The 27,076-nt window shown below is 38.7% G+C and overlaps 2 long non-coding RNA genes across 3 annotated transcripts; one reads left to right on the top strand and one right to left on the bottom strand.

The window, feature by feature from the left end:
- Positions 1 to 9,056: 9,056 nt before the first annotated feature.
- Positions 9,057 to 12,456, bottom strand: LOC139441574 (uncharacterized). Of its 2 annotated transcripts, none has more exons than XR_011651627.1 (4): positions 12,216 to 12,456; positions 11,684 to 11,742; positions 10,460 to 10,538; positions 9,057 to 9,715 (listed from the first exon to the last, which is right to left on the bottom strand). It is a non-coding gene; the product is annotated as an uncharacterized lncRNA (long non-coding RNA). The 2 variants fall into 2 exon arrangements; XR_011651626.1 differs by having other exon boundaries at positions 9,059 to 9,715; positions 10,467 to 10,538.
- LOC139441575 (uncharacterized) lies at positions 12,271 to 18,184 on the top strand. The gene is made up of 3 exons (XR_011651628.1): positions 12,271 to 12,808; positions 13,063 to 13,144; positions 17,767 to 18,184. It is a non-coding gene; the product is annotated as an uncharacterized lncRNA (long non-coding RNA).
- The last annotated feature ends 8,892 nt before the right edge of the window (positions 18,185 to 27,076 follow it).

Below are 27,076 nucleotides of genomic sequence, written 5' to 3' on the forward strand. Positions count from 1 at the left end.
CTTTGATAATGTGAATCCCTTGTGATTGCAAAGTCCACACAGTCAAGCAGTATGTGCTTGACGGTGAACTTTTCATCAGAAGGGATACACTATTGAGGTTCGTCCTCATTTGTCTTAAGCAGATATTGGTGTATAAACCCACTGTTGCAAATGTGACGTCGTAAAACGACCTCGTCATGTCTTGACTGACAACCAAAGTAGGTATGACCTATTGTTGGATTCAATTCGTGAAGTTTATTGCTTCCTGCCCTTGGTGTCCGACATCTGTTGCATGAGATCCCGAGCACAACTTTTAATAGTTGGTTTGAAATCACTGTACGGGATAAGTCGTGGAGAAAACAGTTTGTCAAGAGCTGCTTTAGCTGCAGCATCGGCTTTTGAGTTACCTGTTATGCCTACATGACTTGGTAACCAGCAAAAGACGATGTCACATTGGCCAGTAGAAAGATCATTATGGAGTTCTTAAATGTCAAGGTTGGTTGGTTGGTTGGTTTGTTGATTACTATTCCAGCTATATGACGGCGGGCTGTAAATAATCGAATCTGAACCAGACAATCCAGTGACATCATGAGCATCGATCCACGCAATTGGGATCGATGACATGCATCAACCAAGTCCGCGAGCCTGACCACCCAATCCCGTTAGTCGCCTTTTATGACAAGCATAGTCACCTTTTACGGCAAGCATGGGTTGCTGAAGACCTATTCTACCCGGGAATCCTCACGGGTCTTAAATGTCAACGATAATAGGGAGATATGGTGAGACACATTTAAGTGCATGAAGGCAAGACAACGAATCAGAGAAGATGATGAAATTTTTATATTGGTTTTGCTGTTAAATATAGCTCAAAGCTGTCAAGGTAGCTTTGGCCTCAGCAGTTAAAAAATAACTAGAATCTGGAATTTCTAAGGAGACAGTTCTGGATCCAATGATGGTGGCACTGGCAACTTTGCCACCATTCTTGGACCCGTCTGTAAAAATGAACCGTTGAGAATTGAATTGAGTTCGGAGTATGCCTGTTGAGAAACCAAAGGATTTTTTTCGGATTTTTTTAGCTGGGTTAGAGTGAGATCTACCTCAGGTTTCACCATCTGCCAGGGAGGAGAAGACGGGAGGGTGATATAATATTTAGATCTAGTTTAGGTGCAATATGGTAGAATTCTGATTCAAGTGGTGGAAGCAGGATGGACAGATTTCGAAACAGGCTTTCATATTGAGGGTGTATGCTGGATTGGATTCATTTCAATGCAATTTAGTAGTGTGTTGCGGAGTAAGCTAAATGCGGTGCTCTTCGTGTGAAGGTTAATCGGCCTCCACATACAAACTGTCCACGGGAGAGGTCCTAAAAACTCCAAGTCAGAACCTTAGCCCCTGATGGTGTATTGTTTCTAACTTTTCAAAATTGCTTTTGCAAGTTCCACAATAGATAATGGAACCATAGTCTAGTTTGAAGCAAATTAATGCTCTGTACAAGTGAAGGACGGTTGTCTGATTCCCTCCCCACTCGGAATTTGAAACGACTTTTAACAAGTCGACAGCGTTCAGGCACTTTGCCTTTAGATATTTGATGTGTGGTCAGAATGTGAGATGACGGTCAAATATGAGGCCCAGGAATTTGGCCTCCTCTACTACCTTGACAGGAGTACCATCTTAGTTTCAATCTGGATCCTTATACGCCCAAAATGAATACAGTTTATTTTGGATTTTGAGAATTTGAACACGTTTTCGTTCGCCCATTTTTTAATTTTGTTAAGATAGAGTTGTAGCCGTTCCTCCACTGTACCCACATTCCTACCACGACAAGAACACCCGTGAAGATTCCAGGGTAGAATAGTTCTTCAGCAACCCATACTTGCCGTATAAGGTGACTATGCTTGTCGTAAAAGGCGACAAACGGGATCGGATGATCAGGCTCGCCGACTTGGGTGATACATATCATCGATCCCAATTGCGACAATCAAACAAACAAACTACAAGAAGTGTTGGAATCGTCCACTACAAGTGAACCATCAACGTTATTGTTTAATACACCAGCGAAACTATCATCTCCGATGCTGAAAAGTGTGCCCGAGGGACGCCCTGTAATTGATCGAAATGATCAGACAGGATAGAGCCCGCTCTCACCTGAAACGGAGACACGAACCGAGGCAATCCACCCCACAATTCAAACAGCATGTTCACTTGGATGATGCATGTCATCATGTGCCAGACCCGGGAGGATTCCGGGGTAGAATAGGTCTTCAGCAACCCATGCTTGCCGTAAAAGGCGACTATGCTTGTCGTAAAAGGCGACTGACGGGATTGGGTGGTCAGGCTCGCTGACTAGTTGATGCATGTCATTGATCCCAATTGCGTGGATCGATGCTCATGATATTAATCACTGGATTGACTGGTCCAGACTCGATTATTTACAGCCCGCCGTCATATAGCTGGAATATTTCTGAGTGCGGCGTCAATCTACAAACCAAACCAATATAATTAATACTTAAGTGAGCCTATTAAGTTTGATGCTGAAAAGTGTGACTCATGGTATGCTGCATTGAGGGACGCCCTTGATCGTGATCGGAAATGATCTGACAGTTTAGAGCCCACTCGTACTTAAAATTAAAATCTTGCTGAGTGCGGCGTTAAACAACCAACCATTGATTGATACAGGATGTTGTTTATTGACAATGGAATTTTTAATAAATGATTTTAAACGCATCAAATGGTCAATGGTAGTTCTGTTTTATTGAAAACATCACTGGATGTCACTGAGAAGCAAACATTTGAGAAAAATGAAACTTAAAAAACACATAACGATGCTCAGCATGTCTTTTTATTGTTAAAATGGCGCCATAAAAAGTTGTGATGAAGAAGATTTCAATTTGTGTTCTTCAGCAGTCACAGTTGTAGATACATGGCAGTCTTTCCCTCTATATTCCAGAATCTGCAATAAAAGTGGATGGCAATTTCATGTAATCATATTGGTTACAGAAAGACTTTTAAGTTGTTGGTCCAAACGCAATATTCATACACACGCGCGCACGCACGCACGCACGCACGCATACACACCCTAAGAAAGTTGATATTTTGACTTACTCAGAATGCAACAGGTTAACCCATTAGGGCACACTGAGGGATCAATTTCACCAGGACAATCGGCAAGACAGACCGCACCAAATGTCCCACACGCTGAAATATTTGAAAGAAAGTTTATGCAATACCACAAATGTATGCTGCTATTCTTTGATAACCATTGACTCAATCAATATGATTACACTCATAACAATAGCATACAAAGGTAACTTTATGATAAGTCCTAACATCTCAAATAACTGATTTTTGAGTGAGTGAGTTAATACTTAACGTCAAATCGGCAGTAACTCAGACATACTGTGATGATAACAATTTGAAAGATAAATACCTGCCACAAGGAGCACAAAAACATAAGCATGATATCACATATCTAAACTTAAAAACTAACTATTTCAAACACTAAAACTTCAAACCAACATTTATACATCAAGATTTCATTGAATCCTATTAAAATACGAGCTATATAACACCAGTAACCAAAGCTAGACCACCTTACTGGGGACCAAAGGGACTTACAGTACTTTACCTATCTGCATTAATCACCAACATGATTTAAGTCATAACTCTGGTCACTGGTAGTTGTTAACAACCCTAGACCTAAATATGACCAGATATGAAATGCATTTTAAACTCCAGTTCTCTGCAATGTACTTAGATATTATCAGGATTTCTGTGTCACTATCAGAGGGCAATAATTTTACCATACTTTAACCCCATAATAATATAAGTTATCAATTACATCTCAGTTAAAACCCACTTATTCAAAAGCTATTAATCAGTCCAATTGTTCTGTAGGTGAACAATTGACTTGTCTTTGCATGTGTTTGGTACGGGTGCCACCGGTGGAACAGGATATGGTCACCTTTTCGCGAACACATGGTACCATTACTGTTTCATATTACTATAGTAATTCATAAACACATGGTCATGGTATATTCGGAATTGTACAATCGAAATTGCAGAATGTTCTATTGGATATGGAAAGTTTGTTTGTTTGTTGTTTAACGCCGCACTCAGCAATATTCCAGCTATGTGACGACGGTCTGTATATAATCGAGTCTGGACCAGTCAATCCAGTGATTAATATCATGAGCATCGATCCACGCAATTGGGATACGATGACATGGATGTACCACGTCACCGAGCCTGACAACCCGATCCCGTTAGTTGCCTCTTAGGACAAGCATAGTCGCCTTTTATGGCAAGCATGGGTTACTGAAGACCTATTATGTCCCCGGGTCTTCACGGGTCAGATATGGAAAGTGTTTTGTCGCTCTATTTAAAAAACAACAACTTAAAATTACATGACAATTTACTTTGATAAAAAGATCCCTTGAAATTGAAACTTGATAAACATTACCCCTTGTCAGAGAAAAACCGGTACAGACAAGAAAAACGTGCTTGACTGTGATTCTCTCATCACAAGGGGCGCAAGATGGAGGATCCTCGCCTTTCAATAAGTATTCATGAGTTTAACGACTGAAGCCAATGTGACATCGTTGCAGAACGACTTCATCATTCCATGACTGTAAGTATTACCTAGAGTTGGTTTAATCTCATGAAGTCTGTTTTCACCTAACTGGATGTTCCACCATGTCTGCCTTATTTGCCTGTTATGATCTATGATACATGGTTAATAATCAGAGTATGCTATCGGAGAAATATTTGTCCAGAGCTGCTTTAGCTGCAGCATCAGCTTTTGTGTTTCCTATTATGCCGGCATGACTCTGTAACCAACAAAGCTCTAAAATGTCGAGAATAATTGGATGAGTGGAATATAAACTTAATCTGAAATTTGACTGATGTTGAACATTCTCCAAGGCTGTCAGAATAGTCTTTGTTTCAGCAGTGAAAATTGAGCTACTGTGGTATTCTGAAATACGACGACAGTGGCACTTGCTACTTTGCCACCATCCTTAGATCTGTAAATATTGAGCGATATTAGATCTCGAATGTAAGATCTAATCACGGGTCAGTGTATTGGATAAGAGTGAGTGAGTTAACGTTTAAAGTCACATTGGCAATATTTCAGCCATATCATGTCTATCAAGAGTTAAACATGGTAAATTTATTGAAAGATATATAAAAATATGCCAGCAAAGGACAATAAAATAAATAGAGAATACTACACTCATTCTCGTTAGATACCATTTTTACGAAACGTGTAGACTTTCTTTGGTAATTGAACGAGCGGAAGCGAGGTCAGATACCATAGAAAGTTCACAAGTTCCAATTCAGGAGTATTTGTTGAAAGGTGAGGATCTGACATTCTGTATTCCTTGTGATGGAAATCTATACAGTCTCTTTAAGAAGGACATGCTTGACCACAACTCTTTCATCGCAAGGGATACGAAATGGCAGGTCCTCACCTTTCAACAAATACTTGTGTGTATATCTGGAATGGCTAATACAACATCATCGTATACTGTGCTCTTACCAATTGTAGGGCCTCTGGTGGCACAAGTATACTTGTTAAACAAGGTACACTACATAACCATAATGCACTAAATACTAACTTACAAGCTGTAGCGACACTGACTGAAGGAAGGCTGTGAAGTGTTCAAACTAAGGTGGGAATGATATGGCATCTTCCAAATCCAGTCATGTGTGGCAACAGGAATTACAGATCATGAAAATCAAGACCGAACAAAACCTTTCCTACTATGAAGCTAAGAAGAGGGTTGTAAGTTGGTTCAACTGCTACCACGTCATCTATCTCTTACTTTGCTGCTGTATCTCATCCTCCTGTCACCACTTCCTCTATTGACTACCAGACTGATCTGACATGGGTTGACATGGTCGGTCCATGATGACCTTTGCAGAAGTGACCATTTTCCAACAAAACTTACAACTATAAGTCCATCTGACGAACTACCTTCAACAAGGTGGAACTTTTCAAAGGCCAATTGGTCTTTATTTCAAACACTTTGTTCTGAAAAACTAAAACCTGACAGTTTCAGGAATGTTCCTGATCCTATACAACTTTTTTCAGATATACTAAATGAAATTGGAGACGAAAACATTCCTAAGTCCTCCGCAAACTCTCACAAAATAGGATAAAAAAAAGAATATATTAACTTGGTTTCGTCACTGTATGGCTGAAATAATGCCGATGAGATGTTAACTTTTAACTCACTCACTCACTACAAGCTGTAGCAGTGTGTCTTTCTTTACATATTGCAATCACTTTGTGCTCCTTATTCACCAGCCTCCCAAACCTTTCTTAATTATGGTAACAATCCCTTTTGGGGTTCATCTTATCACAATGACAAAGGAAAGCTTGATAACCACAGTCTTCTTAATGATGGAATTAGCACCTACCTCGACTCAGGAACAGGTTCATACTCAGCGATGGATTTGTCCATTTCTGATCTGATTTCACTTTTTAATTACTTTTCTTGGTCTGTTCATGATGATTTGTGATGATCACTTTCCTACCGTCCTTACAACTATCCAACAAATGGATAGCTCCATTTCCAAATTTGTCAAGTCTAATTGTGCGTCTTTTAGTTCTTTGTGCAGTACTAAATTGAAAGCTGTTCATTTAAAACATGATCATGACAAACTTCAATTGTTTTCTGAAACCTTACTAAACGTTGCCACTGAAACACTCTAAAAAAATTAGACAACTCCATGTGTTAGAACTTCATGGTACAATGAAGATTGCAAAAAGACTAGAAAATACACAGGAAAAAGGCTGAAAGACTTAAAGATATCAAGAGCAAACGCTCATAGAAGCATTAAGCAAAATAAACATTGCAGCTGCAGACATTTTGTCTCGAAATTGACTACATGTACTCCACTCATTAAAGTATGGAATATGGTTAGACAAATGAAAGGTAAAGGGTCAGCTAGTAGCGTTTAACACTACAAAAACTGATACTGATACACTAAAGTCCAAAAAGGACATCGCTTATAACTTGGCAGAAACAATAAGTAAAATTTATCGCCTGATTGAAGGTCACATACATTCTGGTTTATATCGTCATGATGAAGTTGTTTTACAGTGGTGCCTGCATTGTGCCTCATTTTCAGTGTTGCATTTACAGGAGGGAATGGCCGACATATATTAAGAAAAATACTGTGTCATGTTGTGTGCTGTCGGGTGATACGGATAAGGAACTACATCCCGGGACACCAGAAGCCATCCCTCGCCTGATACCTGGACAATGAGGTTAATTACCTTGTTTATCAAGCAGCAGCAAGTTACACTTAACATAGTCAAGTAGTTTCGACACGGACTACGTTATGTACAAGGACCATGTTTGCTCGGTAAAATATACTGAACCGCAAAAGAAACGTCACCTCAAGTAACATTGCATGAAAAGTTGTCATTTAAATATCTGGGTAATTTTTGTCAAAGTTTCTAAAATTTAACATTACCTTGTCCGGAAATAATGAAATTTGATGATAAAAAAACCCAAGCAGATGACAGTAAAACCGATCGCCAAAACGCATCACGTCAACCGCCATGGTAACCAAATGCACGTGAGTTCCGTGCAAATTGAAATGAACATGCGTTCCTCCATTTCTTGCCCAATAAGAATCCACCTAGATTCGATAACATTCATTCTTTATTGACTTGCTACCACATGCCAAGATTGACAAGCCATTGCAAGATTGACAAACCGCCCGGCAACACAGCAAAAAAAGTGTAGGTTTCCGTCTTCCGGAAACCTTCCGGATACCTTCCCATTTTGGATCCGGCCCGGATACCTTCCGGAAACCTTCCGGAAACCTTCCCAAAAAAATGTCAAAATTTGGGGGGTGCATTTTGTTCACTTAAGTGTGAAACACATAAAACAATTAACTTGAAAATACCAAGCAATTTGAAGGTTGTTGAAGGCATCTGGAAGGTTTCCGGAAGGTTTCCAGAAGGTATCCGGAAGGTATCCGGATGCAAATTTTCTTCATGACTTGCTTCTGGTAAATAATGTTAGCCTGTGCATTACAGGTACCTGTTGTAATATTCTGTGTTATTTTAATGGTAAATATCCTCCTAAAACATTTTTGGAGAAGAAAATTGTTCAATTTCATATTTTGTCCTTTTCGGATGTTAATGGTATTTAATGAACAAACATCAGTTCTTGTATAATGATATCCTTAAATTTCATGTCCAGACTTCCAGTTTGTACTGAGAAAAAGAAAAAGTCATTGACAATGTGCTCACTTGGGCCTTTGGTCCTAGTGAGATGATAATAAGACTATTTGTAACGGTACATGTACTTGTTATATCCAAAATACTAACTTCATTGACATTTGCCTCACCCTAGTTTTATGGTACTACAGTAAGCTCTTCCTCAGTTACTGTGAATTATTTTATTAAAAGGGATTGACAGTTAATTTGACACTGGAGTTGTAACCACTGCACATATATGTGTATTCAAATAATAAAACAACGATGTGCTTAATACTTCACAAATATCTCCAGAAATAGGCATTTTAGTTATAATTGCAGAAATACTTAATGAATGACCCCTTCACTGTTTCCTTGATCTTACACTTCAAACCCTCATGAGTTATCACTTCTGAGTGTGAATTTGACCTTCAATATCAGTGATAAATATTTCAAAAACATTTCAAAGAGCTATCCAGCACATAAACCAAATATGCAGTCCTTTGGTAGAATTCAACATATCATTGACCAAAATATGGAGGTAATGTAACCAGTATATGTATAAGAGTTACTAAAAGTTAGAAAAGGCAATTTAAGGGAAAATGTAGTATATATAGATCACACACGACCTTTTTCCAACTTCGACCCCTGCCCAAAGGAAGAGTTAGACCACAAACAAACTTTTTGTCTGGTTGTGACTTTAACCTTTGACATAACAGATCAATGTGTCATCAGACATTTTCAGAGCAAAGGAAACATGTGTTATTTATCTTGAGATGCCCAAGCAATGCATGGTTTCATAAGATAAGTGTGGCTATTAAACTGAGGCAAAATCATGAAACATCCCCATTTACACAGCTGGCAAATGAAACATAAGCAACAATCAAATTATCAATTTCTTTTATTCATATGCCTATAGTATATCGCACATTGAACAGTGTTCACATGATGGTTCCTGATGCAGTATGCAATTTCATCCTATTCTTCAATACTCATAACAGAGTGTGATAACTGTTCGCTTGACAGTACCTACGGATTATGTTCACCAGTTCAGATGACTTACTTTCCCTCAATCCTCCTTTTCTTTCTATATTGCCATGGATGAACAGGAACCAGGATGAGGGGATACCAGTTAGACTCTATCTCTGCTGCATTGTGTTAGTAGAATTGTGAACTTTCCATTTGGTGTTTGGGTCCACATTTAAAGACAATAAGTCCCATTTATCATTCCTTTCAAGTGTTTACAAGAATTTCCTGAATGTCCTGGAAGAATTCCACTCCAGCTTGGCATTGGTTGGTCTTCTCACATTAGCCAGACCAGCCTTTGTGTGTCCCAGTACCATTTGGCATACTATTTCTCGGTCGGCCTCCATTGAAATAACAGGACCCTCATCATCGCTGTCTGCAAATCACCTCTGATATCTGAAGGGGTGCAGCCTCTGTTTAGGACTCCCTTGTCTGGTCCTTCCAGACTGTCAACCTGGAGTACTCATCCAGGGATCTCAAGCAGGACTTCAGTTTCTGCAGCATTATGTAAAAAGATTTTAGCAATCAAAAAGAATTGTTGCCACATGTACTTACAGATAGAAGGCAGCAAAATCACTTAAGTTGTCATATGTGAGTCTATATGCTAAACATTTAAGATAATCACATCTCAAATCTCAACCAGACAAACCAGTGACTAATGTTATGAACTCGGTCCAGACAAACCGATGATAACTATTATGGACAATATCCCACATCACTGTGGTATGATTACATGTGATCAATGAGCCTACTCAATCACAACCTTATCTATTAATTAGGCTTGGAATGCTGGGAATCTTTTTAAGAGATGTCATTTAGTGATTGTTTCAACTCATCAACATGGAAAAATATATATTCACAATCCTTGTCATATAGCCAAACTATTGCTGGATGCAGTGTTAAATAAATGATTTGGCTTTAACACTGCTTTGAACAGTATTCCAGATATATCACTGCATGTTAGTTTGATGTGGGAAGAAAGTCCTAAGTGATGCAGGTCTTTGATGAATCCCACGAGTATGTGTATAATGCTGACAAACCTAGCAACATAATCGGGGAGAACCAGGATTTGAACCCATGACTATAGGTTTCTGCTAAGCCCAAGAGATGCAACTCTGCACAGAAAATTGTAGTGCCTTAGATAATAGGACATCCGTGCCTACAGCGATAAGGAACAAACTGAAGACATATTTGCAAAATAACCATATGAACCAAACAGAATAATTTCAAAATATTTACCACTCACTGTTGCTCTTCTATGGTCTTTCTTTGCATTGATGCTGCACGGATGACTGTCTCTTTTATTCATCCGGACATTCTACAAACATAAGTAGCATTCACATCACAGAAATGTCCAAACTGTACATGTTGTACATTTGATTCAAATGAAAAGACCCCGGTTGTGATTCCGACTTAGAACTACCCTAATCATAATAATTCATGTCAAACATTCAGAGATGACATTTATCCCCACATTTAACAAATGTTAAAACAATATTTTGACAACAAAGTCAGGGTCATTCAACACATACATTACATAGGAAATAACTTGTTCGACAATGCAGAGAGATCCTCACCGAGGTGAATATCATTCCATGAATTATTGCCACATTTTCTTGAAATGCAGATTAATGCAATGCAGTATTTACTTTTATTTCTAGGCTATTTGTTTGGCTTTTCCATGGCACTGTTTTGACAGAGATCTAACCTTGATATGAAACTTTGTTCAGAAATGATATAAATAAGAGAATACTTTATTATTCCCGAGAAAATTTGGGTTACATTGTAAAAGCACAGAGAAACAAGTATAGGATTCATGATATAAGTTAAATACACTCGACCCGTGAAGATTCAGGGGTAGACTAGGTCTTCCGCAACCCATGCTTGCCGTAAAAGGCCATTGTGCTTGTCGTAAAAGGTGACTAACGGGATCGGGTGGTCAGACTCTGACTTGGTTGATGCATGTCATTGATCTAAATTCCGTGGCTCGATGCTCATGATATGAATCACTGGGTTGTCTGGTCCAGACTCGATTATTTACAGACCGCCGTCATACAGCTGAGTGCGGCGTTAAACAACAAACCAACCTAAATACACTCATACATACACACACAAACACAACATCCAAACACCAGGGTTAGAAATTGGCACTAGTCATTTTGACATTTTAAAGGTTTTGCTATATGCTATCATTTTAGGACTAGTGGACTGAAAGTGTTAGTTTCTACCGCTGCAAACACTAATCAACTAATGAATTGAGTGGTCAGACTAGGTTGTCATCATACTCTGAGGGCATGGATCTTTGCTGAAAATAACAATCACTAGATTGCCTGGTCCATGTTCAATTATTTACAGGCTGCCATCACAGAGCTGGACTATTGTGAGTGTGACGTTTCACATTACATTGAAATATACCATGATGAATACATGTAGTTTGTATTTATCACAAACAAAAATACTCACTCAATACTTGGTATCCTCCCTGAGGATGTCTGTGAACCTGCCCACAAACCCTGAACATGCTGAAACAGAAAACAACTAAGTTGTCTTTATCCTTTCAATGTTTCAGTGTGAATTTGTTAAAGATTGATAAGCTGTCATTATTCATTGTAATCCATATCTCACTTTCAGGTGGTTCAGGTGGCAACACATGATTGGAATTGAATGCCACGTTTTGTTTGACATGCACTTTGCCAGATTTATACCCTTGGTAACTAACCCTCATCATCAAATCCCAGCGTTATGTTGAGAATAAGGACACGACCCTTAAAAGTCCTGCACCTGTAGCTCTTATGCAAGCCCAAATAGAAATACCATGTCACAACAAACACTTGATCATAATAATAACAAAGGGTTTCCGAAAACAACAAAACTAAAAGGCCCTTGACGTTTACAGTAGTAACATGGAGAACAGGAAAATATCTAAATCAATCCATTCCATAAGATCTCTGTATAGAAATCATGGAACATTATGTCTCGAAGCCCTGCTACATACCTGGCATCTGCAAGCTGCTCTTCCTTCCTTCGGCTGTCAATCGAGTTTTCGAAATACTTGACGTCCTCGTTGTGGATGGCTCAGGTGGATTTCGACCGGGATTTCCGAGTTACGGGTGATTGAGAACAATGTATCGATACACGAGGTAAGCATATCGCAATCAAGCATCACGGTGTACATCGAGTACACGAGGTTTGAGTGTTTGTTTACAATTGTGTTCCAAAATGGCGCCCTCGGCCATACAGGGAATTATGGGTAGACTTGCTTGTCCCGGAATAACACGAGTTGGTCACGAATGACGAGCGGTCATTTCTGCAGCTGTTACGGAAAGAGACGAGGTTGGCCGATTACAGTTCATACAGGCCATATTGGGAGCCGCGGGGATTTCGACAGTGTGTATTAGGAAGTATACCTATGTGGTGTATGGAATATGCGTTTGCCTACCATGCCAGGCAGTGTGACAAGGGATATCCCAGCGGATGTAATATTCCTACAGCAGAAATGTTTCACAACCTCGATTGCAGGGAGCTGAAGATGTGACATATTCAGACAGAGACCATAATACATAGACTGTTATATGGTCTCTGATTCAGGTAAGGAATATGTTAATCATATTGATCACGTATTAAAGTTATTTATCTTCTGTAAGCCACTTATTCTGTGTTATATATGTTAGTAAATGTGTGATTTAATTTTTGTAGGATAAGCAATCTACCTAATTTATGTTAATCCTTGCTAATGTATATGATGTAGAAATATGTTTGCTTACTTGTATTCCTTTACCTAGATACTCTATAGTGACTCATTGTTTTAGTTCATACCGTACCGACTAAACTTACTTTTGCAGGTGTGAATAATCAAGAACAAATTAAATGACAGGAGTTTTGCAACAGTGAACATAGTGAAGTGGAAGATAAGACATTTGAAAGGTATGGATATTTTCACTTGAACTTGTTGAAGAATACCGTGATGACAACTTTATCATGTTGGGAATTTTGGCGGTGGGGTAGCCTAGTGGTTGAAGTGCTGAAGACCAAGGTTCGATTCTTGTCATGGGTACAGTGTGTGAAGTCTATGTCAGGTGTCCCTTGCTGTGGTATTGCTAAAAACAGCGTAAAACCATACCCACTCATTTGGGGATTCCGGGTTGGAATTGGTCCCCATCAACCTATGCTAGTTGTAAGAGAGGGTAATACTATAAAGGGAAATAGTACCTCGCCTACTATTGCCTGGTGAAAACAGCACCTTGTTATTCTTTTTACCTTGGGTCTGAATATGCCCGAATACATGAAATTAAACTTGCATGGTCACTTGTAAACACAAATAACTCAGAAATTTTCAAAAAGGTTTACATTAAAAACTAGCATCTACTTGCCGACTCTGATTTGGAGACGCAACTAAACTTATTGTGAAAATATAATATGCTTTGATTTCTTTGAAGTAAAATAAATGCAATTAAACTTGCAAACACAAATAATTGTTAAATGTTAGTCACCTAAAAATAGTTTACATTAGAAATTAGCCTCTGCTCAAATTTACTCATGATTCTGATTGGGAGGTGCAACTAAACTTATCATTGAAAGATCACATGCTTTGAAGTTTTAAGTAGCTTTACTCAGATTAGCTCAATGTCAAGCTGAACCTGAGTCTGGCGAAAATGTCAAGAAACTGGACAACAGGTATACTATATATGTCATATTTATTTTAGTAAGTAGGAAATAAATAGTATTTTTATAGAAATTTCATTTATATATATTTCGGCCAGGAATCAACATGTCTCTCCAGATAACAGACAACAATTAGTAGCCCTTTTTGCCAAATCAAGGTGCTGTTTTCGTTGGAGAAATCAGTGACATTTTGCTGAGGTGCCGTTTTAGCCTCACCCATAAGAGATAACCTAATAGAGCGGGTGATCAGGCTCAGTGACCTGGTTCATGGCATCTGACAGTGACCATCTAACAGTGTGGATTGATGTTCACAATATCAATCACTGGATTGTCTAGAATTTTGGGCCTACCTTTAGAATACAGTACCTAACTTTTCAAACAGGTCACAGTACCCTGTGATGTAATTCGTAGTATTCTGTTGCCTGACACCCTGGCAAAACAATGCCTTGTGATGTCAGGGGTCATTGGATGTGCATATATATGCTCTTTTCAGTGGTCTATCGTCTTCACACGCTATGTTGTGGCATGAGTTTAAATTATTTGTTTACTAAATATTGTTTTAAACATTTATATGTGAACTGGATGGGTAAAAAAGCAAAAACTTATTTGAATACCGCTCCAGAATTAGAATACAATATGATATGACAAAAGTACAGTCAAGGAATACAATTATATACATGTTCTAATTATAGAAACTACGTTGTCGGCGCTGTCAGGTCGCATTTTTAGTAGTAATAGTGTACTGCAATATACGGCAAGGAATAGTATTATAAATTTAAGATGCTATGTACAATCACAAAACCTATTGGATAGCTGAATGTAGTCTTCTACTGATTTAAGAATTTCTAAGTTTATTTTTGACGTCCTTTCAGGATTACCTAATAGAATTGAATTTAGATCATATCCCTTAACATAATAGTACATATTCTGTCTTAAATCATTGTAATTTGGACATATGAAAAAGAAGTGAAGTGCATCTTCAGTGTGATGGCCACAGCTACATGCAGGATTATCTTATAAATATTGCCTGCGGATGCACATTTTATAACAAGTGCTTGTTTATTTTCTATATACTTTTATTTCATTTTTTTTACTTATTACAGTGGTTAAAATGATTATAAATATAAATTGAAACTAATAATGTGCAATAAGCGGGTTATAGCTGAAACGACACCTTAGCAAAACAGCACTGACTGGCGAAATACTCGCCGAAAGCGAAAACGGCGATTATTACTTGACGAAAATGACACCTTATTTTTTTTTTTACCTTGGTAAAATAAATGAAATTAAACTAGGATTGATAACTTGCAAAGACCAATAATTGTGAAATGTTAAAACAGGTTTACAATAGAAATTAGCCTCTACTCCAACTAATCCGATACCCGACTCAATTTATTGTGATAACATGCTTTGAAGTAAAATATATGGAATTAAACACACATCGTCTCATACAAACACAAATGCATGTAGTTGTTAAACGTTGAAACAAGTTTACCTTCGAAATTATTCCCCTACTCCAATTTACTCACCGACTGTTGTGAATGTATTTTTCACTTTAAAGTTTAAAGTACTCAATGTCAAGCTGAAACTGTATTTAAGAATCCTAACATGGTGCAATTTTTCACAATGGCCTTTCGATGTGTCATTTGAACATGTTGAAAGGTTTTACAAGGGATATTTGTAACCCAATACTTTCCGTAACGGGCGACAATGCTCGTCTAAAGAGTTGACTAACGCCATCAGGTTGCGATCAGGCTCGGTGACTTGGTTGATGCATGTCATTGATCCCAATTGTGTGGGTCGATGCTCATGATGTCAATCACTGGACTGTCTGGTCCAGACTCGATTATTTACATATAGCCGGAATATTGCTTGAGTGCGGCATAAAACAACAAACCAAATCATAAGTGTGGGATGAATGATTTGAAATTAGCAAGTTTAATGTGACCTTCAATCACTACAACCTGATCTGAGTCTTGAAAAGATATGACTTTGATTCAGTGAAAATTTGCATCATGATAGTTTCAACTGTAGATACAGTTAATCTGTTTGTTGTACAGTTTCTGTATATCAATATATATGTTGTTCAAATAAGCTTTGCCTCTTCACCAACCCTATTCCTCTTTTGGAATAAATAGTGTCTAATAATTCAAACACCATCACCATCATCCTAGTGAACACAACAAAGAAATGCACATCAAAAACGTCATTATTATTATTTCTGATCTCTGATAAATTAGAAAAAAACTGTTATCCAGCAAGATACATTTCCTTGGTCCCAAGAAGCATGGTACATAGTAAACTGACTCGATAAGTTGAATAACAATTGTAAAGGCACAGCTGACTAAGCCATCACAACTCAATTAAGTAATTAACAGACAATTGCAAGTACTAATACCCACCCGACACTAATTGCCCTGTTAATCCCTAGTCCACAATGAGTTGACATTGAGTTCATTTTGCTAATTAGCTGTTTTTAGAGTAGCAAGGTAATAAACATCAAAGGTGGGGCAGGCTTTGATCATGTGTTCTGTAGAAGAGATGATGTCACTTGTTTTATGTTTATTTAGGATTAGCTACATCCCTTGATGCTACCAAGGCAGCCCTTGAGATTATCAGACAGTTTGGCTAGACACAAACTGATGTCTCCCTTGTAGCACACTATGTGTCAGACACAGACTTTGACCACTCTGTGCAGATGCATATCAATGCATAAAGAACATTGGGTAGATGATTCAACAATGCCACACAAGTCAAAGTTGGGTTTCACTGTATTTAGAAACAGACGATGGATCCAAAACTTTATAACAGTAATTATGATTAATTTAAACTTTGCCAGGCCAATATTTTGGCAGATTTGCATGTTATAGTTAATCTTTATTTAGTTAATTTTCAAGATAGGATGAATGATAAAATATGATAATGAGTCATGAATATTTGAATTCAGATCAGAACAAACAGGGAGGGTCACCCTAAAATGTGAGAGTTTCTAGGGGAGACTTTTGACAAAATGGACAATAAAATATAAAGTGCTTTGCATTTTCTTTCAGGGAGGGTTGTGTCAAAAATGAATGAGAACATACCGGTAATACATGACCGGCCCCTTTAATGTAATATACATAGTTTTTAGTTGATGGTTCAGGTTGTACTTTTCAGTTGAATTTCTTATCACTGTCTATGATGGACTACCAATTAACGGTAGATATTTAATATCCATAATAACTTAGATAAATGCTTCTACAGTCTCATCCTAATTTGTCAAAATTTGAATTTCAATATAGCTTCCATTAATGAATTAATGAATTTGGTGAGAATATCTATTGTCTGAATTCCTAATATACTTTCTTTTGTATTTGGTGTGCAAGGGTAGCCTAGTGGGTGAAACAGTCTCTGAAACCCGGGTTCAATTCACCACATGGGTACAATGTGTGAAGCCCATAGCTGGAATATTGCTAACAAGCTGCATGAAACTATACCAACTCACTCGCTCATTATGTTGTATTTTGAGATCACTTACATGACATGTGTTTTGATAATTATGAATAGTTGCATTTATGTATTTATGTATGTAAGAACCTATGTAACTTAGTTTTGCATAGTCTTGTTTACCCTTCCTTACATTTTGATGTAATGCAAACATTCAACCAAAATTCAGGTGAACCTTGTGGTATTGTTTTAGAAGACCGGATACATTTTTTTATTTTCTGAACACTTTACTGTTTGCAATGGCTTATTTACATGTTCAAAGATTGGTTAAATATCAGTTGCAAGATAAATTGTCAATACCTCACTGTTTGAGAAAACAACTTTAAACATTTGTAAATATGTGTGTGTTTCATAACTTTTGACTAACAAGTTTCTAAAGATGTTATGAAATGTTTCAGGTACCTGGATTTCACAATCTCACACCAGCTACATTTAAGAAGATCCTGCTCACACAATTCAGACAAGGGACTCGCCGGAAGATGAACAGTACTCCTGATAACAACCAACAGATTCACCTCAGAAAGTGATGATTCTGAATGAATAATGCCACATCAGTGTGACTGTAGGTGGTTTTATTATGACACTAATGAAGTCTGAATGACTTTATGCCAAAGCACTGTGACTATGTCCAGGTTGTGTACACCGATGCTGACCATACAAATCTGAATGACTTTTGTGGTTTACTGCAGAAACATAATTGACTTTAGATATTCTTCTTCAATAAAATTCTTCTGAGATTTGACTAATTTGTTTATTTAGAAAATGGCATTGAAGCGTCTGTTCTGTAAGGCCTTGCAAACACCACTGGTTACTTTATGCTAGTTCCTCTTCTTGCTTGATCAAATTTCAATTTGTGATATGTACCAATGAAATGCCATATAATCAATAAATAAGATTTTTTTCCAAAAACATGATTTGTTTTGCTTCATTAGCATAAAGATATATAATACTGATCAGCCATAACATAGGTGCTGAACAAATATGAAATGTACTAATGCCCTGAATGTTTTCCTACTATAAATACTTAACAAAAGTTGTAGTTCCACCTTAGTAGACAAATGACATTGATATTTTTTCTGTACTTTATTTAGGTGTTTTCTATGGATGCCATTAGTCTTATGCACCAATTTGGGACAATTGTATTCTGTTTTATATTCCCATGAAACTACACTGTCCCGATATAACAAGTACTGATACCGTTCCAAACTAATCTGTTAATCTCACCAGGGCCAAATGCCAAAGCACATAGCCAATGACTTTCCATTTTTTTGTGAGTGAGAATGCTGTTTTGCCACTTTTAGCAATATTGCAACAATATCATGGTGGCGGACACCAGCAATAAGCTTCACACATTGGACCCATGTCGCAAAACAACTTGTGAACAATGCATGCCCACATATCTCAGTTTGAGGAGGATATTTACCATTAAAATAACACAGAATATTACAACAGGTACCTGTAACTTTTTCTTTTTCTCAGTACAAACTGGAAGTCTGGACATGAAATTTAAGGATATCATTATACAAGAACTGATGTTTGTTCATTAAATACCATTAACATCCGAAAAGGACAAAATATGAAATTGAACAATTTTCTTCTCCAAAAATGTTTTAGGAGGATATTTACCATTAAAATAACACAGAATATTACAACAGGTACCTGTAATGCACAGGCTAACATTATTTACCAGAAGCAAGTCATGAAGAAAATTTGCATCCGGATACCTTCCGGATACCTTCCGGAAACCTTCCGGAAACCTTCCAGATGCCTTCAACAACCTTCAAATTGCTTGGTATTTTCAAGTTAATTTTTTTATGTGTTTCACACTTAAGTGAACAAAATGCACCCCCCAAATTTTGACATTTTTTTTGGAAGGTTTCCGGAAGGTTTCCGGAAGGTATCCGGGCCGGATCCAAAATGGGAAGGTATCCGGAAGGTTTCCGGAAGACGGAAACCTACACTTTTTTTGCTGTGCAAGTAGACAATGCATTTCAAGTCCAGCAATGGTACCAGACCACCAACGCTATAGATGACCGATCACGTAGTGGAAGACCAAGGGTCACCACCCGACGTCAGGATCGTCAGATTGTGTGACAGTATCTTCAAAATGGCTTTGTTAATGCTGCGGAAATTGCTCAACAGACCATGGGACACTCCAGCGACACATTGGCGTGGACACCTAGCGTTGACGATTGACGAGCAGACAACTGTCACAGGCCCCACCGAGGACCCATCCTGATACCACGTCATCGCCGGGACCGTGTTCAGTTGGCAACACAGCACTATCATTGGCGCCACAAGCAGTGGAGAAGAGACCTCTTATCAGACGATAGCCGTTACTGTATCACAGCAGCAGATGGCTCGTGGGGTGGTAAGAGCATCATGGTGTGGAGTGGAATTGGTCTTGCACAGAGGGTCAGCCCTGTGATCTTCCAGAACATCGGTCCAGGGAGAGGCAATGGTGTCACATCAGTTCGGTTAGTGAGTGAGTGAGTTAAAATTTATAGTCACATCGGCAGTATTTCAGCCATATCGTGACTACCAAAAGTTATACATAATATATACATTTAAACAATAGCGGCCTGTCAACAAAGGACAGTAAAATACCTGGATGATCACAGAATATTATTTAAAACTAGTATACAACCATAAAAAGATGTCACTATACCTAACGACACAATATAAAAAAAGGCTATAGATCGCCAGCAACTGATGATAGATCACCTAACTGGGGACCATGGGGACTTACAGTACTTTTGCTACCTGCATGGACCCCAGCAGGATTTACACCATCCCTTCAGTTTTTGGCGATGGCTGACACAATTAGCCGAACATTAAAACAACACATATTCTACGATTAAAAGTCGTGGTAGCAAATAAATACACTTTGAAAGACGTGGTCTTACATACCCTCTCAGGGGGACAATATTTTTACACTACTTCAAACCCCTTCGAGGGTTTAGCCACGGACAATCTTAGTAATCAAATGTATTTTACCAATTATATAAATTATATTATATACAAAACATATCAATCAAAATTTAAGTAACAATTTCCTTTAAAAAGTCAATAATTAAACGAGCACTGATATTAAAAAGATCCTTTAAGGATGAAACTTTGAAATAGTTATCCCTTGTGATGGCAAAATCAACACAGTCAAGCAGGACATACTTGACCGTGATTCTCTCATCACAAGGGATACAAAATGGAGGATCCTCGCCTTTCAATATATATTCATGAGTATATCTACAACAGTTCGGTACATTGATCAAGTCTTGAGAACACACGCTATACCTCATTTGCCACGTCGCCTCAACCATGAGTTTCAGCATGATAACGCCAGTGCCCATACTGCGAGAGCAACAAGAGACGACCTCCAGCAGAATGACATCAGAACCATGCAGTGGACTGCCCTCAGTCCCGATTTAAATCCCATTGAGCACCTGTGGGACGTGATTCAAAGACGACTGAATGACGTCCGACCAAGGCCGACAACTGCAGCTGAACTGTGTCAGGCGTTCCTCGTAGTGTGGGCTCAAGTGCCTATGGCCTTCATCAACCGCTTCATTCATTCCATGTATCGACGATGCACGAGAGTCATCAATGCACATGGCGGACACACAAGGTACTGACACTTTAATTTCAACCTTGATGATCAGTTTTGACAAGTTTCATCTTTTTAATATGTCTCAAAGTATGTTTACAGTGTTTGGACAAATATAGTTTCTCATATATCTATTTGGTAATCTAGATCACGTTTTGAACGTGATATTACAAGATCTAGAGACGTTTGCCTCAGCATATTTAGATGAAATACTAATTTTCTTCCCAAACTCCGAAGAACACATAAAACATATCCAAATTGTCCTGGATCGTATTATTCAGCACTCTCTGAAACTGAAACTGACGAAATATGATTTTGTGCAAACGAAAACAAAATACCTGGGGTTTGTCATCAATCAAGAGGGTGTCAAACCTTGACGAAAAGAAAGTAAAATCTATCAAAGTCATGCCAGCTCCCACCACTGTAAGAAAATTCAGAAGGAATGTTTAGTTACTTCAGGAGGTTTATACCTAATTTCTAAAATTATTGCAGAGCCTATCATTAGGTTGACGAGAAAGCAAGCAAGGTTTAGGTGGACGGAGGAATGCCAAACATTTATATTTCTGAAAGAAAGTCTTATGGTAGTGCCCCTATTAGTTTATGAAACCCCAAATAAGTCCTATGTCCATTCCACTGACGCTAGTGACAGTTGTTTACGTGCTTGCCTTACTCAGGAATGTGAAGGTGAGGATGAAATCTATTTTCATTCACATATGCTTAGTGACACTCAAACTCGTTGGGCAACCATTGAGAAAGAAGCGTATTCTATACCATGATGGCAATGGACATATGGGTATTGACGAAACATCTGATGCACTCAAGACCAAGTATAGCTGGCCAAATATGTATAAAGAACTTTATGAGTATGTCTCCAAATGTATCACCTGTCAACCTGTGCTCTGATGAAGAAAAAGCCCCAGCTTCAGGAAACTAATATTACTCCTTTTCCATTCGCAAAGATTTGCGTAGATTTAACAGGCCCCTATTCTCAGTCAATGTCAGGAAACGGATATATGATTAGTTTTGTGGATCATTTCACTGGATGTCCCGGACAAATCAGCTTCCAATACAGCACACTTATTGTTAGACGAGATTTGCCCCCGTTGTGGTTCACCGTTAGGGATTGTCAGTGAGTGAGTGAATGAGTATGGTTTTACGCCGCTTTTAGCAATATTCCAGCTATATCACGACGGGGGACACCAGAAATGGGCTTCACACATTGTACCCATGTCGGGAATCGAACCCGGGTCTTCGGCGTGACGCGCGAACGCTTTAACCACTATGCTACCCGACTGCCCCAGAGATTGTCAGTGACAATGGGACTGAGAACAAGAACAAAATAAACTGACGTCCAAAAGAAACTTTACCAACTGAAAATATAAATGTCAGACAAAGTATAAATTTTGCACATAACCTAAATACAACAATAGTGTATGCAGAAAATGTTAATCGTCTGTTACATGTTTGCGAGATAACACGCGAAAAAGTGAAAAACACCTGCACCACGGACAACTGCAAATGCACGTGCGGGTAAGAATATTAAACGATTGCAACGGCAAGTCAGACATCCACAGTGATAAAAAAAAAAACACACAAAAGAAATGCCACAACTCACAGTCGAACAACGTGAACGACGAGCCTTGGATATGGTACAGATGGGAGCCACCCACGCCCTTATTGCACGAACCTTCGGTTGCTCCCGTGTTGCCGTTACCAACTTGATGCAACGTTACAGGATGACAGGGCGGACCGCTGACAGGCCAAGAACAGGAAGACCCAGGGTGACCATGCCCCATGATAACCGGTACTTGCGTACCTTGCACCTCCGAAATCGCTTCCTGACAGTGACGTCATTAGCGACAAATGCCTTAGGTCACAGGGTTAGTCGACAGACAGTGGCCAGGAGACTCAGGGCTCATGGAATCAGGGCTTTTAGACCATACAGAGGACAGCTATTGACAGCGCAATATCGTCGTCTGCGATTGAGATGGGCCCGGACTGTACGACGTTGGCAACGACGTGACTGGCAGAGGGTTGTCTTCACTGACGAAATTCCAAAGGAGAAATATAGCTGCAAAACAGCAATGGCGGGCTCCAAGTAAAACTGCATAACACGGTAACAAATGTTCATGTTCGAATCCTCAAAGGGTTTCCTTGTACCAAATCCGTTAAATGGAAGCACCACTTGCAGGATATTGCTGCTACGAAATAGTCCAAGTCTGTTCTAAACCCATTTCCGACCTCGGAAATGTTCGATTCCTCAAAGGGTTTGCTTGTACCAACTCCGTCAAAAGATAGTCACCGTTTGCAGTTTGCTGCTACGAAATTGGCGTGTTCCAGACGTGTCCCAAATATTAGTCAAATATTACTACCAAGCAGTGTTACTGTAAGCATGCAACCAAGAACAAAAAATGAGATGCATTTGGCACACTAACTTCATGTAAACTTTCGGGGGCACGGGTGTCCCAGTCGTCTAAGGCGCTGCGATTCGCTGTGCAGAGTTGCGTCCCTTGGGCACGCCAGAAACCTATGACTGTGGGTTCGAATCCCGGTTTGCCCCGATAATGTATCTAGGTTTGTCAACACCATACCTGTGCTCCTGGGTTTTACCGAAGTGGTAAATGTATGAGACCTGCATCACTTCATGCTTTCCTCCCACTTTAAGCTGACACGCCGTGATATAACTGGAATACTGTTATCGGCATTAAACCCAACTCACTCACTCATGTAAACTTTCAGTAGTTTCTGTGGTGAACCTTACAAGATGTGATCTTAAAAATATAATATTGGTGAAAATAATTCATCAAAATCAAAATCCAATAGCGCCGTCGCTATAAAAGATATTCAAAATCGAGTTTAACGTGTATGGAGACAATTCTCAGAACGTTTGAAAGCGTTTCATGCTATGGATTCAGAGGAGTATGCATTTAGGGACAGGTACTTAAAGGTTTCCCATGGTGTTTTAACCGACTTCGGCCATGTTCGAATCCTCAAATGGTTTGCTTGTACCAACGTCGTCAAAGATAAGGAACCGCTTGCGAGACATCACCACATGTGTACCAGTGTGTTCTAAACCCATGTTTGATTTCGACCATGTTCGAATCCGCAAATGGTTTGGTTGTACCGACGCCGTTAAAAGTAAGGAACCGCTTGCGAGACATCACCGCTACGACATTGACGTTTCCCAGAACGTCCTAAGATGTCCTACAGCCATTTCGGCAATTGTGAAGAGCAACCTCCTTGTGGTAACGCTCCTTGTGGTAACGTTTGGACCCGGGGTAGAATGTGCCCACAGCATCCCATTGCTGGTCGTAAAAGGCGACCAAATTGGGCAACCTGTTGGCCTTGGGTTGCAACACGTTCATTTTATATTTTTTCAATTGGTGTGAATGTTGGGTATGAATGGTATAAATGAAAATTCCTTTTATCAACTTGCTTAGAGTCCCATGCCAGAAGGCGGTGGCTCATGTGCCAATCTGGTACTATCGACCTCTGAGTTCTGTATATCTTAAATTTCTTGTCATGGGCAGAACCAGCCCGGCATTTTATTTGATAGACAAATACAGCTATTCATGTTTTTTTTACTGGAGTATACCACCTCTGTGTCCCTGATGAGATCCGGTGCAGTTAAATTTTGCTCTTTGTGGCACTCCATGGTGGGTGGGGGGCAGGGGTGCTGAAACTATTACTTTTATGATGTCACTACAACACCCCTGGTTCGAATCGAAATGAAAAAGAGAGACGTCTTGAACCTGACAATTCCTGAAAATGTGACAGTTACAAAATTACAAAATATAGACTCCTGGTCTCGGTTCCTGGTGATTGAGACTTCTGATCATGAACCAATAAAACTTAATCCATTTGCTCTTTCCAAAGCTGTATCTGGAATTTGTGGTGAAGTCAAAAACGTTACTCGTCTTCGGACTGGCCTTTCTTGTGGAGTGCAACCGGAACCAACAATCTTTAAACATTTTGTCTGTGACTAAGTTTGCCAATGTTGATGTTATTGTGTCTGGGAATTGTTCGAGATAGGGCTTCAAGCTGAGCTGGACGACCAAGGAGTAACTTCAGTCAAATGTCTCACAAAGAAAAATAGATGGGATTATCAACAACACCAACACATATCTCTTAACATTTGCCTGCACGTCAGTTCCACGTTCCATTTAGGCTGGTTATTTCAATATCGGAGCTTCTCAGCCAGACCCCAACAAAGCAGCCTCCTACTCTTATCATATTCAGCTACCGTGTCCAACAAGGCAAAACATGTTTCTGTATTATGCCCAACTGATTTAACGTGGACTAATTCTGAAAAAACCAGTACAGTTACTATGCAGCCTGTTTCTGATATTCGCTCACTTACTTTGACAACATCCTCCTCTCACTGGGGGGCTTCAATTTTGGTGAGCTAGGGCATTATTCACGGCCCTGTTTCTCTTACCTGTAATCTTCAGGCTGTTGCTGTCCACCTTACCTTGCACATAACCTTCACACTCTGTTCCTTATACATTACGCCATCCTCGAATCTTCGGCAGTCCGATCTTCAGGATTTATTTGACCAGCTCCCTGAGCCCTGTTCATCATGGGTGATCTTAATTGACATAACCCTATATGGGGAAGTTCCAATACTAACAATAAAGGGAAAATCCTTGAAGATTTTATTTCTAATAATAATCTATGCATATTCAACGACGACTCGAACACATATTTACATCCTGCAACTGGTACCTATGATTTTTTTGATTTTTTTTGATTTAAACATATTTTATTCAGATTGAAATGGATTGGGAACAAGTTATCCAACTTAGGACTCCCTCTCCATGGTATTTACAAAGCTTGTACAGTAAATCATATACAAGGAAAACAGAAAAGAAGATGAGTGTAAAGATAACAAGACATGTACAAAAGAGAGAGACTAGTATATGTACATTAAAGTGTTACCCAAATCTCTTTGTATGACTTATAAACATTTGCACTGCTTTAAAGATGTGTTGATTTTCGATAATGGACAAACATTCATTTCCGTTTAACATCAAATTTAAATCTAATTTAGCATTTTTGTTCACGGCGTTCTGTAAAATGTCCCGAATTATTATTAACATAGTTTTTCTTTGGTGGACGTACGATGGACACTTTAATAAATAATGATATGCGTTTTCACATGGATCACCACATTGACATGTTGGATCACATTTTACCTCTATTCTGTATAAATCATATCATATCATGTATCTTAATCGAGTATGATAAATATTCGACTTTCTAACACCATAGGAAAAATATGGAGGTGCAATGACTTGCTCTTTTTGTATGTATGTCTTGAATTGGGATCTAGATGTACAATTTTTACCTGCTGCAGGAATAGTGTTCCATAACCTTACAGTTGATGGAATAAAAGAACACGTTGAGTGTTTTAATCTAGTATATGGAATCTCAATATTGTCTGAATTTCTTAAATTATATGATATATTTGAACCTACAGTGGTTGGTACAATGTCTTTAAGGTAAGTTGGGGCAATATTACTTTGTATTTTGTAGAACAAACATAGCTTGCGTTTCCTTCTTCGTTCTATTAACGTTTCCCATCCTGTTTCATAATACAGATGTGTGTGCGAAGTATACTTAGGGAGCCCAGTAACTACCCTGGCAGCTTTTGAGCAGCAGAGTTGATAATTCTATATTACACCCATCCCACACTTCACACGCATATTCGAAATGGGGTCTTATGAAGATTGTATATACTTTATTTAATGTATTTCTGTTGAATTTTGAATTTTAATTTTTCTCATTGAATTTATCATTTTTGATGTTGACTTAATTATGTTATCTACGTGGCAGGACCAAACGTTATACCCAAATGTTTATGATTTTGAACATTCTTAACTTTACATTAATCAAAGTACAAGGTAATGAGGTCTGATTCATCTTTTAAGGAAAATATAACCGCTTCTGTTTTAATCTGGGTTGTATTTAATTAACCAGGTACCTAACTGGTACCTATTCTGCATAAGAAGTGTCAATCACAGATTCTGACATATATAATGAATTTGAATGGTAAGTCCATGATGACCTTTGTGGAAGTGTTCATTTTCCGACAGTAATTACAA

Source organism: Haliotis cracherodii, unplaced genomic scaffold, assembly GCF_022045235.1.
Source record: "Haliotis cracherodii isolate W230 unplaced genomic scaffold, xgHalCrac1.p SCAF_41, whole genome shotgun sequence".
Taxonomy (NCBI): domain Eukaryota; kingdom Metazoa; phylum Mollusca; class Gastropoda; order Lepetellida; family Haliotidae; genus Haliotis; species Haliotis cracherodii.